Here is a 17,196-nt window from a genome sequence, read left to right as displayed (position 1 = left end):
GGTAGGTCAAAGGTAAGTCAAAGGGTTCAGTCGGTCATTTGGTCAGATTGAGGTAAATTGGCTGTATTGCTGTCATGTTTTCCAAGTTGAAGGTTGTTGGTAAAAAAAAAAGTTTGCAGCTATTTATTTGAAATTGAGTAAACTTTAAGGCAGTAGTTGGTAATTGATCCTATTAAAAGATAAAAAGGGGTAATAGTTTCAATTGACATACTCAAATGAGCTATGTAATTCATTACCCAAGTCAATCAATTTATATTTTAGCTATGGTTAAGGGGTAGGATTTATATGTCATGTGCATATACATTTTTGTGTATGTCAATCATATTAAACCGAATTTAATATGTGGAAACATTTTGTAACAACCCGACTTACCGTTGATTGAGTAAACAGGGTCAACACGGGATTTATTTCCCAAGAAACTTAAATAACACATCCAAAACTTGAGCAAAGGAGTCACCATTTCTTTAACGTAACTAACTCAGATAATTCTCAAACCAAACATCTAACTAAAATACAAAGTAATCATAAAAGTCACTCTATAAGTCCAATATAACCAGCACAACCAAGTCTATACATTTATCAAAAACCTAATACAATACTACACTCCTCAGGTACTCAGCTCAATATGACATCTCTATAACTCTAATCATCACCGCTAACCCATCGTTCCTGATCGGTTCCGATCTGCAAACAAACTAAAAGATGGAAACAATAGGAGGTCAGGTTTAACTGAATGAGAAGTAACAATCTAAAACAACAAAACACAATAATTCAAATCATAGGTTTAAAAGTAACATCAATTTTCTAGATCTATGTGCGCACATAGAGTCTAGTTTGAGAGATGCCCCATAGCTTTAAGACTATGTCGCTTTTGGGTGAAGCTAGTTAATATTTGAATGACAACTCGCCTCAAAAACAGGGAGCAGGGGACAATGTACCTCAACTCCGTCAATGACCAGCTTGCAAGCCCGATCCATTGACCGTATCATAATATCAACATACGAAGTCACAATAATATTTGTCTCAACAAATTCCAGTTTCAAAAGAGCTTTGGTAAAAAGTTTATTTTCAAGAATGTATTCTTGCCAGACCCCTTTTAGGGACAGATGCTACTCACCGACAACGTCGCTTCAAGGAATCGAGTCCGGTCCACAGCCATCAACTAGAAAGTTCTTCGATGTAGTCGTATCCTAAAGTATGACACTAACAACGTCACCAGGGTGCGTACGATGCAACTATACCAACATATAACTTAATGCATTTCCTCTAAGACCAACACTTTAACCAAGATTTTACTCTACCATTCAAAAATCTCATATCATAATGTCATTTCTAAACATATTAAATTATCTTTTATTGTACATATTCTCCTAAAGATTTCTAAACAATTATCAAATTTGTTATACCTCTAATTAAATGCAATTGTGTTCATTCATACCCAAAGTCAATAATCCATAAAGAGTGTAATAATTCTTTCAAGAATATAAAATTATCCAATATTACTAGTCTCGAATTTTAATCAAGACACAAATTACACATCTTAGTCAAAATTTACAATACCCCAATAAAATATAATCTGTACAAAATATTCCTCTAATTAGGATAGCATAATAACTTGTTCTTGAAACAATTATTTATTTTTCATGTATAATGATTCTTTGATTATAAGGAGCTTGTATTATTGCCTTAGCAACATCTTTATTATAAAATGACAAAACTTTTCTAAATTCAAGAAAGTTTCCTTGATTTTTTGAATGTGCTGACTCAATGTGGCTTCTCAATGGAAAAGCTTGTAGAGTTAAGGAGCGAATTAAATCAATTGAAACTCTTAATCGAAGCCGATTTTGTTTGATATGTACAAGAACCTTCTCTAATATTTCCACTGGATGCACTATGATCTTTTTCCGACTCTTTTCTTTTATTAGAAAAATGAAAAAAAATTATTATACGAAAAATATCAAAATAGAATTAATAAAATTAGAAAAGTAAATAATTCTTGAATCCACAATTATAAATAGAATATTAAATCTCTAATTTTGTTTTGAATAATTAGAAAATATGATAAATAGACGAAAAAAGCAATTAGTGGCAACGACTCTCTACAAAATAAAAGTTTTAAATGTTTTGGTGGACATACCTGTTGATGATAATACTTAGTATAGGAGTACTGATAGTCAAGAATCAAGATCAAACTTCAAAGGCTATCAATTGAAGGCTATAAGCACCAGTGTGGCACAATTAAATAGAATATCAATGAAAAATTACCCCATTCTTATTTGTCGCCATCTTTTTCATTTTATCGCCACCCCTCGAATGAAATTACGAATTTGCTCTTGGAATTTAAAAAATTACGAAAATGCCACTAACTTTAAAACCTCTATAAAAACACTTCAAATTCACTCAATAACACTCTCATCACTTCCATAAATTCAAATTCTTCACATAAAAGTAATCGGAGCTAAAACTTTGGAATCGAAGTCGTCAACAAAAATTCGAGGTAATTTTTATTTTAATTCATTTGAAGAAAAAAAATATATGTTCATCACAGTCGCACTTTTCGTGCGACCATAATGAACTGATTTTTTTTTAAAAAAATTTCGAATGAGTTTGTTGTGTTTAATTAATTTATTTTCTTAGTTAATGTTATTTAGTAAATGTTGTAATAGAATGTATTATGATAATGTTATTGTAAGAAGTAGTTTTTAATTTGGATTTGAGAAAAAGAAAAAAAAAAATTAAATCCTCGCAATCGCACAAAAAGTGCGACTGTACCTAGGTGGAGTCGCACTTTTTGTGCGACTGGGATGAACATATGAATATATATATATTTTTTTTAATAAATTTCGAATGACTTTATTGTGTTTAATTAATTTATTTTCTTAGTTATTGTTAATTAATAAATGTTGTAATAGATTGTATTATGATAGTGTTATTGTAAAAAGTATTTTTAATTTAAATATGAGAAAAAAAAAATTCAAATCCTAGTCGCACAACCCAGTCGCACAAAAAGTGCGACTGTACCTAGGTGTAGTCGCACTTTTTGTGCGACTAGATTTTATTTTTTATTTTTTTTAATTTGGAATCAGAATTTTGAATTAATTTTTTTTATTTGGAATGAATTTATTTTGTGTAATTAATTTATTAAATTTTAGTTGTTTAAATATTTATGAATATAATAATTGTTTATTTATTTGTAATTGTGAATTATTTTTGTTGTTACTTGTTTGTAATTTATATGATTCTAAGTGTTTATTAAATTAACTTAGGAATGTCGTCATAATTTAAAATATGAAAATTGTAGTAAATGGCTGGAAATCAAGGTATGGGAAAAGGGTTTTTTAGAGGGTTATTAAGTGGCAATAGATCTAGGCCAACTTTACTGAGAGGGGATCCCCATTAGAGGGGGGTTACGGGATCTACAAGGCGAGCAAGGCAAGACCAGGCGGCCATACATAGTCAGGCCCAACGTTTAAGTACCCTAGAGCAAGTGTGTAGTCGCTTTGAGCGCAAGAGTAGCCTACATAGTCATACGGTCGGCTCAGGTGACGATGATACTGATTATGACGAGTCTCTTAGTCGGGAAGAGTCTCTCGGTCAGGATGAGTCTGCATGTCAACCTGTTGATTGGACGATCGTAAGAGGGCATGCTGGTAAGTTCAGGATTAGAGGGCATGGCTCGGGTGGCACTTCTGATTAGGCAGGAGTAAGCCAGGTTGAGGATGCGGCTCCACGGGGGAGGAGGTGCTCGTAGTCGGCGGACACTGGTTGATCACATCACCCCAGCCCGGGGGCCCTATTGATACCACTTTAATACCCAGCTACGGTGGGCACGTAGCAAAGGTTATATTTGAGGGATCGGAGCGCACCCCTCCGATTTTGGAATGTCGTGCTCGGAAGAAGACGTTGGATTCAATCATCAGACTTCAGGACATGTCTGATGAATTGTACAAGGTGTTACTTGGCAGTCCCCTTGGTCGTCTGCCGTATATAATGAACCAGCACATCGACAGTGCTCTCATTACGGCATTTGTGGAAAGGTGGCAGCCTGACACCAACACCTTCCACATGCCGTGGGGGGAGATGACCATAATGTTGCACGACGTGCAACGCATCTTAGGAATTGGCATTAACGGTTCACTTCCGTGGAACCGTCTGATGGTGACTGGCAGCTTGGCCTGGCCGGCCTTTTTGGGGAGCCATTGTCGGTGCTGCGTGGGAAGGGGCACTTCACCAGCGGCAGCATTAACGTTGGTGCACTGTTGCAGCTATGCCACCGTTCTCAGTCTATGGATACTCAAGCTACTGCCTACTACATGGCTATAGTGGGTTCTACGTTGCTCGTGGATAAGACTAGAGTCGGGATGCGTCCTCACCCTGTTGTTGCTGTCACCGCTGATCAGGCTGACATTGCTTGGGGTGCATTGACGCTTACTCACTTGTATCGCCAACTGGGTATGGCGACAAGGACTGGGTGCAAGACTATTGCTAGTTGTCTGACACTGTTGCAGACATGGATTTACGAGTACTTCCCAGCCTTTCGCCCCCATCCGCGTCAAGCTGACATGCCGAACAAGACAAGGGCAGAGATGTGGTTCCCGCAGAAGCCAATCCGTGAGCTGAGCAGACTGAGAGACTGTAGGAGCATACTGGACGCCATGACAGAGACACAGGTTTTGTACATGACCTCACACATCATTATGCTTATTATTTTAATTTTATGTTATGTTGATTATGTTTATTTTTGTTGTGAGCAGGTGGAGTGGACTCCGTACATGACGTCTGCTAGGGCTTTATTGAACGAGCACCCACGTACCGCCTATATCGGTGGTATCACCTGTTTTGATATCGTGGAGGTCTATTTGCCTGAGAGGACAGTGAGGCAGCTCGGTTTTGCACAGGACATTCCCCCCGCTCCGCTGAGACCTACCCAAGCTGTGCGACCAGCACAGGGCTCCTACTCAGTGACATTCGCTTCTTCTTGTATGTTTACGGAGATGTGGAGTAAGTTCCCTTACTGTGCCGGCGTATTTGAGCAGAGACTGCATCGGGCATCAGTTCCTTCAGAGGCTGCCCCTGATTACGTTGACTGGTTTAGAGTGTCTTCCCACTGTTTTCTCATCCCAGGTGAAGGACCTACTGCTGCGTTTGGTGTAGCGGATAATAGATTCGAATACGTTAGTGTTTCTAATTATCTATTTCATTTTTATGTTTCATAACCGGAATTGACTTTGTAATTTTTTGACAATGCAATTGTCTGGTTTTTACAGTTTGCTGCTGAATTTCCAACTCGACTTGCGCCATTGTTCAAGATGCCAGCTATTGCTCAAATGACGCCTCGGGAAAGAGATGCTGCTAATATGTATTTAGATGATCTTAAAGAGTTGTTTGCCGAATGGCAAGAGTGTAAAGGGCGCAGCCCTTAATTGACATTTGCGGATTTTGTAATGAATGAACAATATTTTTTTAATCGGGCATAAATGAACAACTTTTTGTTTTACGTGTTGCGTTTGAATCACTTACACATTTATTGAATAAATTAATCATGCAATGAATACTATAAATATAATTATTACAATGCATAGAATTATAAAAATGATAACACTATATATAAACTATACAATAAACACTATGGAGTATCTAAGTTGACCGCGTCTTCGGCGGTGTTATTATGCTGTTGTCGTTGTACGCCGCACATTCTATTCCAAAGTGATATCCTGTTACGATACTATCTTTCCAAAAATCTGCACATGAATTGTTTGCTGCTGCTCTCCAATTTTGTTGGACTGGCGGCAGTGGAGATGAATCATCGTTCATTAAAAGCTGAACATAATGATTCCCGTTTACCCAAAGAATATGTATAAGTTTATTTACGCCATGCGTTCCCCCTGGTCTTCTTAAAGGAAGCACTAAACAGTTGTACATTGGACGACCATCCGCAGAGCCATAATACGCAATTGCTATGTTTAGAAACATTGCTGCAGAATATAGTGTTGTCATTTCCAACCAGTGAGCGTACGGAACAAGTCCTTTATTGTGGGCACCAACTCTGAATATAGCTTCCTCCACCAAATCTACTAATAGATACACGCGTGCATATTTTTCTCTATGCGTTTCCATTTCCAAACTCATTGCACGTCGTAACAGAGGCCATGCTTCCTCACCCCCTAACTCTGTAGCGGCAATAGCTCTAAATCCACAATTACCGTCTCCTATAACATCAATCCAATCAAACAGATATGGCGGAAGAGTAAATGGAATATGATCTGGCCACGGAAAAAGTGAAAAATCACGACCTGCTGCACCATCTGAAAAAATAAGAATATATTAATATCATTCAATTGATATAAAACATATAAGATTATATGAAAAGAAATAAGGGTACCAGATAAGTTGAAACTGAAGTTAATTCCAACTGACGATTGATGCGACCGGCTGCTAGATCTACCACTGGATCTCCCGCGTGATAAAGATCTTGATCCGCGACCCCTTGAGGACGATCTATTGTACTCAAACGCACTTTTGTTTCTCCTCAAGGTTCTGCTTGTCATTGGTCTTCCTTTCCTCGGTGGACTTGCTTGTGGCTCATGTATATCGTCACCATCGGGGTGGAGTTCATGTTCAAGTACCCGAGACACGCGTCGTACAACTGAGGGGTCGGATTTTAAAACTTCATCCACCAACGATTGAAAGTACTCTTTATCATCGGCGTTTGCGTGCCGTACTTCTTCGTTGGCGTCTTCTTCTGCATCTAAGTACTTTAACGTTTTCCAAAATGGATGTATATCGTCCAAGTACAAAGCACCATGAGACCTGATAGACAAGTAACAGTAACACGCGCATGGTAATCCGTGGGTTTTTTGAATGACACAACCGCATTTTTCTAAAAGACAACTGCCCAGGTTTAACATCCGGCTGTGCTCCATCATCAATAGTTCCAAGGCAAATATAGAAACACGACAATACAACGGTCTTAGAAAATTAAGTCGCGATGTCCTTGAAATGGAATTCTTAGATTCCTCAAAAGCTTGTCTTATTCTCGATTGTTGATTCGTTATTTGTGCGTGTGCCCTTTTAAAGAGCGTATCCAATGAGCTATTACCGCTACCCAAATAGTACTTAAAGGAAGAGTGTTGGCTTTCAACTCTACTGGTAGTCTGGTTACCCAAGTGCAAACAATCATTCGTCCACGCACGCACAAATTTCTCTTTGTGAGGAATCCATGTTCCAGCCAAATATCGCACGACCCTCCGGTTCCTAATCGACCAAGTGGACGCAATCCCTTCCCATCTGTTTTCAAAATCGGCGATCGTCATACTGTTAACCAAGGGGTTCCATTTTGTTTGCCTGAATATCTGCCTCTGTTGATTTTTCTTGCCGCCACACAATTTATCGACCATGTTCTCCACGTCATTGCCAATATGCCATACGCATAATAGATTTCGTACTTCTGCATTAAACATAAATTTAAAATTAATTGAGATATATGTATATATATATATATATATATATATATATATATATATATATATATATATATATATATATATATATATATATATATATATATATATATATATATAGATTGACGATAATTAATAATTAAAACTTGTTTACTTGGAAAGAGAGCATGAATAGCTGCAGACAAACCCTCATCCTAATCCGTTACGATTACATCGGGCGTCTGGACGCTGCCGTAAATATCCCTCAACCTCTCCAACACCTAAGAATAAGACACAGTCGCCTCATCTCGCATCAAACAGAACGCAACCAAGAAATTATGATTCGTTGGCGTCATTTCAATGATTTCGCAAAGGGGCCACTTTTACTTATTTGTTTTGTATGTTGTGTCTATCAACACAACATAGGGCCACGAACGTAGCATCTGGATAAATGTTGGATTCGCAATCAATAATCTAGTCAACTGATCCTCACTATCCAAGTCTGTCCAAACTACATAATTATGCTCCGTGGCCATATACAGACAGTGTTGAAGAGGAGTCCTACCATCCATCTCTTCTCTCCTGATTGACTGTCTCACATTGTAAATTTGATTCATACTAGCATAAAAACGAAGAAATTTTCTTCTAATTGAAGACATTATAAATGCTGGTTGCATGTCAGTTGCTCTTAGATCTTGTATGTGCTGCCTGATATCGACAGTCATCCTATTTACTCTTATTTGACCATCTCTGTACATGAAGAACGGGTGGTTATGTCTTCCTTTTTCACCAGGAAACACTCTAACCGTCCAAGGTCTTTCCTCTGGGTTACGACTAGTTCCTAAAATCATAAATTTACACCCACAACCCCTAATTTTGGAACCAGGTCGGGCAGCATTGTCTAAGTTATGCAAATCACCCCTTCTATTATCGTAGCAGTGACATCTTAAGTACAGACTCACTCTAGAACATTTTTCTTTTTTTTTTATAAGAAGCACGTGTAAATTGAAAACCAATTGTTATTGCTATCTCATTAGCCCAAGCATGTAAATCATCTACAGAATCAAATTCTCTATCGGTAACAAATCTATCAGAATAATATACATTATCCCCTAAATTTTCAAAGTCCTGCAAATAATAATTATAATAACATTATCATAATATATCAAAATAATAATAACTTCAAAAATAATTATAAAAAATCAGAAGAATTAATTTTTCAATAAAATAATTAAAATAAAATAACATTATTATAGCACAATAATGCATTAAAATAAAATAATATATTACAACATTTATGAAATAAAAATAACTTAAAAAATAATTTAACTAAACAAAATAAATTTTATAATTCGAAGTTCAAACAAATAAAAAATAAAAAAAAATAAATAATAAATAAATTCCAGTCGCATAAAAAGTGCAACTCCACCTAGGTTCAGTCGCACTTCTTGTGCGACTCACCTTAGGAAAGTGCGACTGGTTATATTATTTTTATTTTTTTTAAATTTTCGAATTTTTAATATTCAACACTACTACACTAATTATTATAATAACATTATCATAATATAATAAATTAAAATATATTAATTAACAACAACTTAAACAATAAATTAATTACATGCAAGATATTTTAAATTTCGAAATTCAAAAACACAAAAAAAATTTAAAAAAAATTTTTTTTTTTTTCGTAGTTGCACAAACCAGTCGCACAAAACGTGCGACTCAGCCTAGGTCCAGTCGCACGTTTTGTGCGACTGGTTTGTGCGACTGCTTCCCAATTTTTTTTTTCAAGATAAAAATCGATCCGGTTAATTACTTACCGAATCGTTATCATGCTCGTTTTGGTATGCCATTGATGTTCGATGTAGAGTTCTAGCTTGTTTAAGTTAACGCAGTGTTTTTAGAGAGTTTTTAGAGAGAAAGTACCGTGTTTGAATTCGAATATACTACAATAACGCCTCTGAAAATTCAATATATATATAGTTCCGATAATAATGTTATTAAGCGATAACAGTGCCATTTACATTTGTTAAACATTTTTTAAGTGAAGTGGCATTTTTGTAATTTTTAACTTTAGGGGTAATATCGTAATTTCATTACAGGAGTGGCGATAAAATGAAAAAGATGACGACAAATAATAATTCCCAAAAATTAAGGTTGACGGCGGCGGTGATATCGATAATTGCTTGGGGTTTCACAATGAATTGGCACAATATTACTTTACTAATTAAAAGTTCTGAAAGCCTACAACTAGAAGTAGGAGTATATTTTAAAATATATGGGGGGCCCAAATAAAAGCATATGACTAAGTATTTTTGTTTGGGTGGGGGTCTGGCCCCTTTAGACCTTACTTATAATCCGTCTCTAATCGCAATCATTATAATATAAACATCTAAGGAATTGAGTTTATTTTTCTTGCTTTTTTTCATTCATAATTTATTTTGTGTTTTCTTTTAAAGTATTTGAATAATATTATTAATTGGGTTCACTTTTAGTAAAATGGTGCTTATTTTTGATTGAGCATTGTTCATAAATTGAATCTAAAAAGTAATTGTTCTCCACGCTATCCAGTGTATGTTTTTATACTAAATTTGAAAGTTGAGAAATTACATTTTGTATAATTCAATTTGTTTTATTTTCATTTGTCAGATGTTTTTTAATCAGTTGTGTAGGGAAATTATTTAAATTAAAATCATAATTAAAAATCTATTATTATAATTTGATACAAAATGAATCTTCGCGATGAAATATGGAGTAGGTAGGGGTTGAGGTACATGCTCTAACAGAAATAAAATGTGATCTTTGGCAGAATATGGTGCTTAAAGATGGTGAAAATGGTGGAGTGAATTTACTTGTTGGTATTATGTGATCTTAGAACAAGTATCTTTATAGCTTTCACTGGAGTGTTAGTTGAAGATTCGGGCATCACTAATGTTAGGGAAGAATATGGCGGTTGAAGATAGTGAAAATGGTAGAGTAAAGTTTGGGGAAAAAAGTTGTATTTCTGCATAAAAATAATTTAGGGCAAATTATAAAGAGAACAACCAACATTTTAGTAAGTGTAGAAATGTCGAAATGCGTTAATTTAACGGAAATAGGCAAGAATTCTACTGATAATGTTACGTGAGTTAGATAGTGCATAAGCATAATGCTACTATGCGGAAAAATCTTATAAAAATGCTACCACTCGCATTTCATGAAAGTTCGGTTCTACCATATAGAATTTCTTAGCTAATAATAAGGTTTGCTGCCATCAAACTAAAAATAATATTAAATTATTCATAAGTAAACTAAAATTGGATATTATATTATTATAAAATAATCTAAATATAAAATTATTTAGAGAAAATTGCAAATAACTAGCGCAAAGTTTGAGTGTTTTGTGAATTACAGCCGCAAAGTTTAATTTTTGCGAATTACTGCCATCAAATATTAATTGTTGATAGTATTCAGATCAAATTATCGGATCCGTACATTTTAACCTATTTTTGCCGGTTTTAACTTTGACTTTCCACTCTCACCCTTGAATTAACTAAAGTAGCTAACACCTAACTCCCTCATTCACTCCTCTTTCATCATCATCATCATCACCATCACATTCACCTTATTTTCTCTTACAATTTCTCAACTTATCCATTTTCTCAAATCTCCATCATTATCCCTTTCTTCCAAAGAAGCCATTAAAATAACTCCACCATTTTCACCATAAAATTCCTTGCCTGACTTTGCCCCCAAATGGATCCCACTCCCACCATAAACAAGATAAAAACCACCATAGCTCCCCTCCAAATTATAAATATCCATGTCTTCCATTAAGGAAAAACCCCAACCCCATGACTAAAAACAAAAGGGGGGGTTTTAATTAAATGTAAATAAAGTGTTAATTAATCACTCAAAACATATTCAGAATTTACCTGTATGCAAAATTCTAAGCTACCAATATCAGTTACAGTATAAAATCATAGAAAATTAAACACCCATTAGTTTAAAAGTACTACTTGAAATACCTAAAGTACAAGAATCAAATCAACGTAAAGTATTAATTAAAAATTTTAGAATTTAGCTAAACAAGTTGGTTGCCTAATAAACAAGTTAGGTGTTGGGTTAATGGACCTTTAAAGGTTAGGAACTCATCGTATTTACTGTCAGGACTTTATTGGTTTGCTATTAATCAATAATTCCGCACTAATGCTTCCAACAATTATATTCTCATTCATGGGGTGACTTAATATTATTAAATCATATTTATGCTCTTTGGCTAAGGTTAATGATGCTGAAATATGATCGTTGGGAAGTGCTTATATATAGTGGATGTTTCATCCTTTTGGAGATATACAATTCTCAATTTCTTATCTCTTTTTCTATTCACTTGTGCAACAGTGGTATTTTCTCCACACCTCAAGTAGTGAGTGTACATTGCTTTTGGTGGGTGTGTTAACCTTGGGAAAGTCCCCTCTATTTACGCTTTGTATAGTCGGGAAATAACTTTCTTAATGCAACGACAAGTTCGTGTTACCCTATACCTTTTTATATCAAACACATGCTAGACACAACTCTAAACACATCTCATGTACAAATTATATATATATTTGATCAAATTAGTGAGGTTTAGCTCTAGTAATGTCATGTCAAATTGTTCATATTGTGGTGTGGATGACAGCATGATCATAGCACAAATTATTAAAAAAAAACATGACGTCACATTGTAAACAAATGGGATCACATATTATATGCTCCGGTAACTCCACAATAGAGATTAAGGCTTGTATTTGTTCTTTGGTTATTGTTTATGCCATCATGGATGGTAGCAAATAAGACTTGTCTTGATAATGCAATGGAGAACTGGATTTCAAACGCTTTTTATAAACAGTGCATTATTGGCTCTTATTCTATTTTTATTTGATTATGAGCATTAACAAAATAGTTAAGTCCTAAAATAATGCAAATTATTCAAATAATGTTATTTGATATTGGCTTATGTTTCTCGATGATGATTTTGGAGGATGACATAACATGTATTTCGACTTTTGTTGAGTAAATCTTTACATGTTATTTATTAAAAGACATATTTTATTTTACAATTTAAATTATGGATTATTGCTATTGATTTATGCTCATGTGTACCACCGAGTAATCTAAGTTTTATTATCATATAGATCATGTGTGTCACCAAACAGATGATTTGGATATTGTGATCATATTAAATAGTCATTTTAAAAAGTGCATATTTAAAAGTTAATTATTTCATGTCTAATTTTTGGTAGTATGATTACATTATTTTGACATGATGTTAGTATATGACTATTTGTTATAACTCCTTGTTTTGATTAAGTTTAAATAGGAATTATGTGTCACGGAGTTATGTGAGTTTAAATATAGTCATTATTTTGAGTTTAAAGTAACTTTTTTACTAGTAAGATGGACTAGGTAAATTGTGCTACATGTATATTATTATTCCTCTTAATTTTGTAATTAATATGCTGGCATTTGATGTCATTTAAAATTAGTCAAAAGATGGTCATGGTTGTAAAATTTTGAGTTCAATGTAATTTACTACTTGATCATGGATTTGGAAATAAAAGAGCAATGGCATTTTACGATATGATCGTTATTATGACTAATTTTATGACAGGTGTTAAAATTACTTTAAGAGGGTCATTATTTGGTCATTTATTATGAGGGTTATGATAGTTTTATTACTTTGAACTCTTTCATGATTAATAAAATGATAGATAATTATGAGTGTTAATTAGCTCATAAAGGCTAGTTTATAACGGCTAGTTTTTTATGGCTAATTAAAATCGAGTTTTAATCATGCTTTTATCGTGTAAGAGTTAAAAATTATTTTTAATTCTTAAGGATGACTATTATTAAGTCATCATCTTTTTTGGGTACTAAGTGTGCGTTGTAAGTTGCAAACCTTAAAGTGGTGATTTGTTAATTCATAATTAGCTCCTTTTATTTTTTTGATGATGTATATGTTTATGAATATTAATAGTAGAGACTCATTAAAAATTGCATGATTATTTATGACATAAATATTGATTAGTTTCTTCCAAACAACTAGTGTTAAAATCTTCTTATTTTAAGTGAATGATTAAGAAAATTGTTGTTATTGGAAGATTGTCATAAATTCACTAAGTGGTGTTGTCTTTATGAGTTATGAGTAATCAACTTTGACTTTTAAAATGTATTATATGCTGTGTATGTGGGGGTAGTAATTTGTATTATTTATTTCTTGAGTAAATTTACATCATACTAATTATATTGGATTAAAGTACCGTTTTCATGAGTTCATAAATTGTTGTGTGTGAGATACAATGTTTTTGACTAAATTAGTATAGAAGTGGTTTGACTTGTGAAAATCAAATTCTACTTAATTTGGTAATTAAGTGGAAAATGTGGATATTTATTAGTCCTACACTTTGTCTCTTTTATAAATTAATTTATTGAGTAAAAAAAATTTATAATTTAATATTGTTGGAGTTTACTCATTGTTATTGTTAAGGGGTTTTTAAAAGAGAGATTTTATTCAAAACAATTTATTTCTTGATGTTCAAAGACTTGATAGTGGAAGTTTGTAAACTTTATTTTGTCATGTGAAATAAAAGCATTAAGTTTTGTAAGGTTTTGAATATGTGGTTTAATGCTTTTGTAGCTCGGTTGTGATCTTGATTAGTTAAAAATGTGTAGTAATTATTTAACTTTTCAAAGTAATTTCTAAAAGGAAAAAATTACCTTGAATAATACAACCTTTTGTTAATTTTCCTACAAAAATACCAACTATTGATTAACCATGAATAATACCAACTTAAAAAGGTGTTTACTTAGAAAATCCCTAACATGTTAAAAATCAAAATATAGGTGATTATAAGACAAAAATAATCGGTAAATCAGTTAATAAAATGAAGTTGGTATTGGTTTAGGAAAATATCCCCCTAAGTTGTTATTATTCGTGGTTAATCAATAGTTGATATTATTATAGGAAAATTAACAAAAGTTTATATTATTCACGGTAATTTTTCCTTTCTAAAATTTGGAGTTGTATGCATTGTGGTTTGTATGTTGTAAACAATGTAGAAACTTTTTGAAGATAAAAGAGATAGTTAAACAAAGTATTAAAGTTGTGTATTTTATACCTTAGTGATTATAATGAGATCTTCTAAAAGTAATGTTAAACTTCTTGAATGTGGGGGTATTATAAATATTTCCCTTGTCAAGAATAATATTTATTTGAGTATTAATTTAATAATATTTTTTAAGGTGCATTTACTTAAGGTTATTAATTATTGTGTTCTTAAACCTCATTAAGTATATGATGTTCCATGTATTTTCCTAAATATTATTAATAGAAGTATTTCTAATGATTGGGAAGAAGTTTTAGGAACTACTTTGGGTTTGAAGAACTTGTGAAACCTTTGGTAATTGATGAGTCCCTTTGTGATTTTGTTCATAACTTTCATTGAGTTATTTGTTTGTTATATGAATAATTGTTACTATATTTCTAGAGTTGCAAGGTATTCATAATAGATTGTGTGACTTATGTTGTTGTGTTGAACAAATATTTAAAGGAATAAATATGGTTATTTAAATTATGCATATGACTTGAAGGTAGTGCCTAATTTAAGTTTAGGCTTTAAGTGTTCAAGTTGTTTTGTAGATGCATGAGTTGTTCTTTTATAACCATGACGAGTTTGAAATTATCTATTTCTTATTGTTTTGAATATCATACTTAAGTTGTGAGCATCAAACTATATGCTACTTGAGGTACTTATATGAATTTGTTTGATGATGTTTCTTGTGAGATAAGTATGATATGGTGATATAAATTCTCGAACGGAGGAAAGCTCCTCTAGGAAAAGTGAAAATACCATTCATTGCATTAAATATCAAGATAACTGGTTCTTGATACGATTCTCTTCATGGGGGATACCATGATTCCCGTATAGGGGAAAGAATACCATGATTCCCTTATGGGGAGAAAAAGTCCTTAAATAGGAAATATGCGTACCATACATACCTTTTTCAAAAGGATTATCAAGATAAGTGGTTCTTGATGTGTCTAGGGTGATAGTGCTAAAGCCCAAATATGGATGAGCATGCATTTTAACTATCCCTATGGCATTTGAAAATACCAGTCATTAGGTTCTTAATGGATCTTGTAGTACTTTGTGGTATGCTACTTGAGACGATCTACCTACGTGGGCGTGGGAGTTGGTGTAATACCCCAGATTTAGCTTGAAAAAGGATTGATAGACTACTCATATCAACAAGGTATATCTTTTTTTCTAGGGAGCCCATTTGCTAAGAACTCCACAGTTAAGCGTACTTGGTGGGGAGCAATTTTAGGATGGGTGACCTCCTAGGAAGTGTTCCCGGGTGCGCGCGAGTGAGGCCAAAGTGCGCTGGAAAGACTTGTGTTGGTTTGTGGGACCAGTCTACAGTCTCCATGAGTAGTCACCAGTGGTCCGAGGGGTCGAGTTGTTACAGTTGGCCATCTTCTATGTGGAATTTCGGGCTAATATTCCACTAGAGCGCTCATGAAAATCAAGGTAGGTGCATAGGCCATAAAAATGCACCATATAACTTAAGCAGAGTTTGTACCTCTCTAGGCAAGGCATGTGATTTGAGGGTCTCAATTCAAATCTTATAAGTTCAAGACTAGTTCACTTGTTTGATCATGAGTTCTTGGAGTTCAAGACTTAGTTCACTCACAAGACTTGTGAATTGTTGCCTCCTTTCACTAAACAACAAGTTCAGGGCTTAGTCCACTTAGTTGCTATGTGCCAAAGCCTTTCTCTTGTACAAGTATTTTTCCTTTAAATGTCATTTATGGGGGATTGTTGGATAAATGAACCTTTAAAGGTTAAAACTCATTGTAGTTACCGTCGAGACTTTATTCGTTTGCTATTAATCAATAATTCCATACTAATGCTTCCAACAACTATATTCTCATTCATGGGGGGTGATTTGATATTATTAAATCATATTTATGCTCTTTGACTAAGTTTAATAAGGTTGAAATATGACCGTTGGGAAGTGCTTATATATAATGGGTGTTTCATCCTTTTGGAGGTATACAATTCTTAATTTCTCATCTCTTTTTCTATTCACTTGTGCAACAGTAGTATTTTCTCCATACCTCAAGTAGTGAGTGTACATTGCTTTTGGTGGGTGTGTAACCTTGGGAAAGTGCCCTCTATTTAAACTTGGGATAGTCGGGAAATAACTTTCTTAATGCGACGACAAGTTCGTGTCACATCATACCTTTCCATATCAAGCACATGCTAGACACAAATCTAAATACATTTCTCATGTACTGTATATATTATTATGATTAATGTGTGTTGATGATTGTAGCCATAAGAAGACTTTGTGAAAACCTTGGAAAGGTCTATATTTCCAATAGTTGGTTGCCTAATAAACAACCCAGATAAACAAACTCCGGCAATTAGAAGTTAGGGTTCTTAATGAAAGTAAATTGGAGTTTCATCAAGAAGATTAATTGAAGATTAAAAGTTTTAAGTTAGGGTTTATATTAATTTGGGGCTTTTTGGATTGAAGTCTAGATTAATGGAAAATAAAGCAATGGAAGATCAATGGAGCAATTGAAGTTATTCTTATGAAGTTCGTCATCATCCATGGCTTCGAAATTCCTTAAGTAAAGTTTTCCATGATGAATTGAGGTAACCTCATAATTACAAAGAATCACTTCATTTACATTTAGTAATTTTTATGTTGTTGGAAATGGTGGATT

The 17,196-nt window shown here is 33.8% G+C and overlaps 1 long non-coding RNA gene across 1 annotated transcript; it reads right to left on the bottom strand.

The window, feature by feature from the left end:
* Positions 1 to 485: 485 nt before the first annotated feature.
* On the bottom strand, positions 486 to 2,200 carry LOC130802413 (uncharacterized). The gene is made up of 3 exons (XR_009039774.1): positions 2,138 to 2,200; positions 1,118 to 1,190; positions 486 to 695 (listed from the first exon to the last, which is right to left on the bottom strand). It is a non-coding gene; the product is annotated as an uncharacterized LOC130802413 (long non-coding RNA).
* Between the last annotated feature and the right edge of the window lie 14,996 nt (positions 2,201 to 17,196).

This window comes from Amaranthus tricolor, chromosome 16 (genome assembly GCF_026212465.1).
Source record: "Amaranthus tricolor cultivar Red isolate AtriRed21 chromosome 16, ASM2621246v1, whole genome shotgun sequence".
Classification (NCBI taxonomy): Eukaryota; Viridiplantae; Streptophyta; class Magnoliopsida; order Caryophyllales; family Amaranthaceae; genus Amaranthus; species Amaranthus tricolor.
This window is presented reverse-complemented; position numbering and strand designations above follow the sequence as displayed.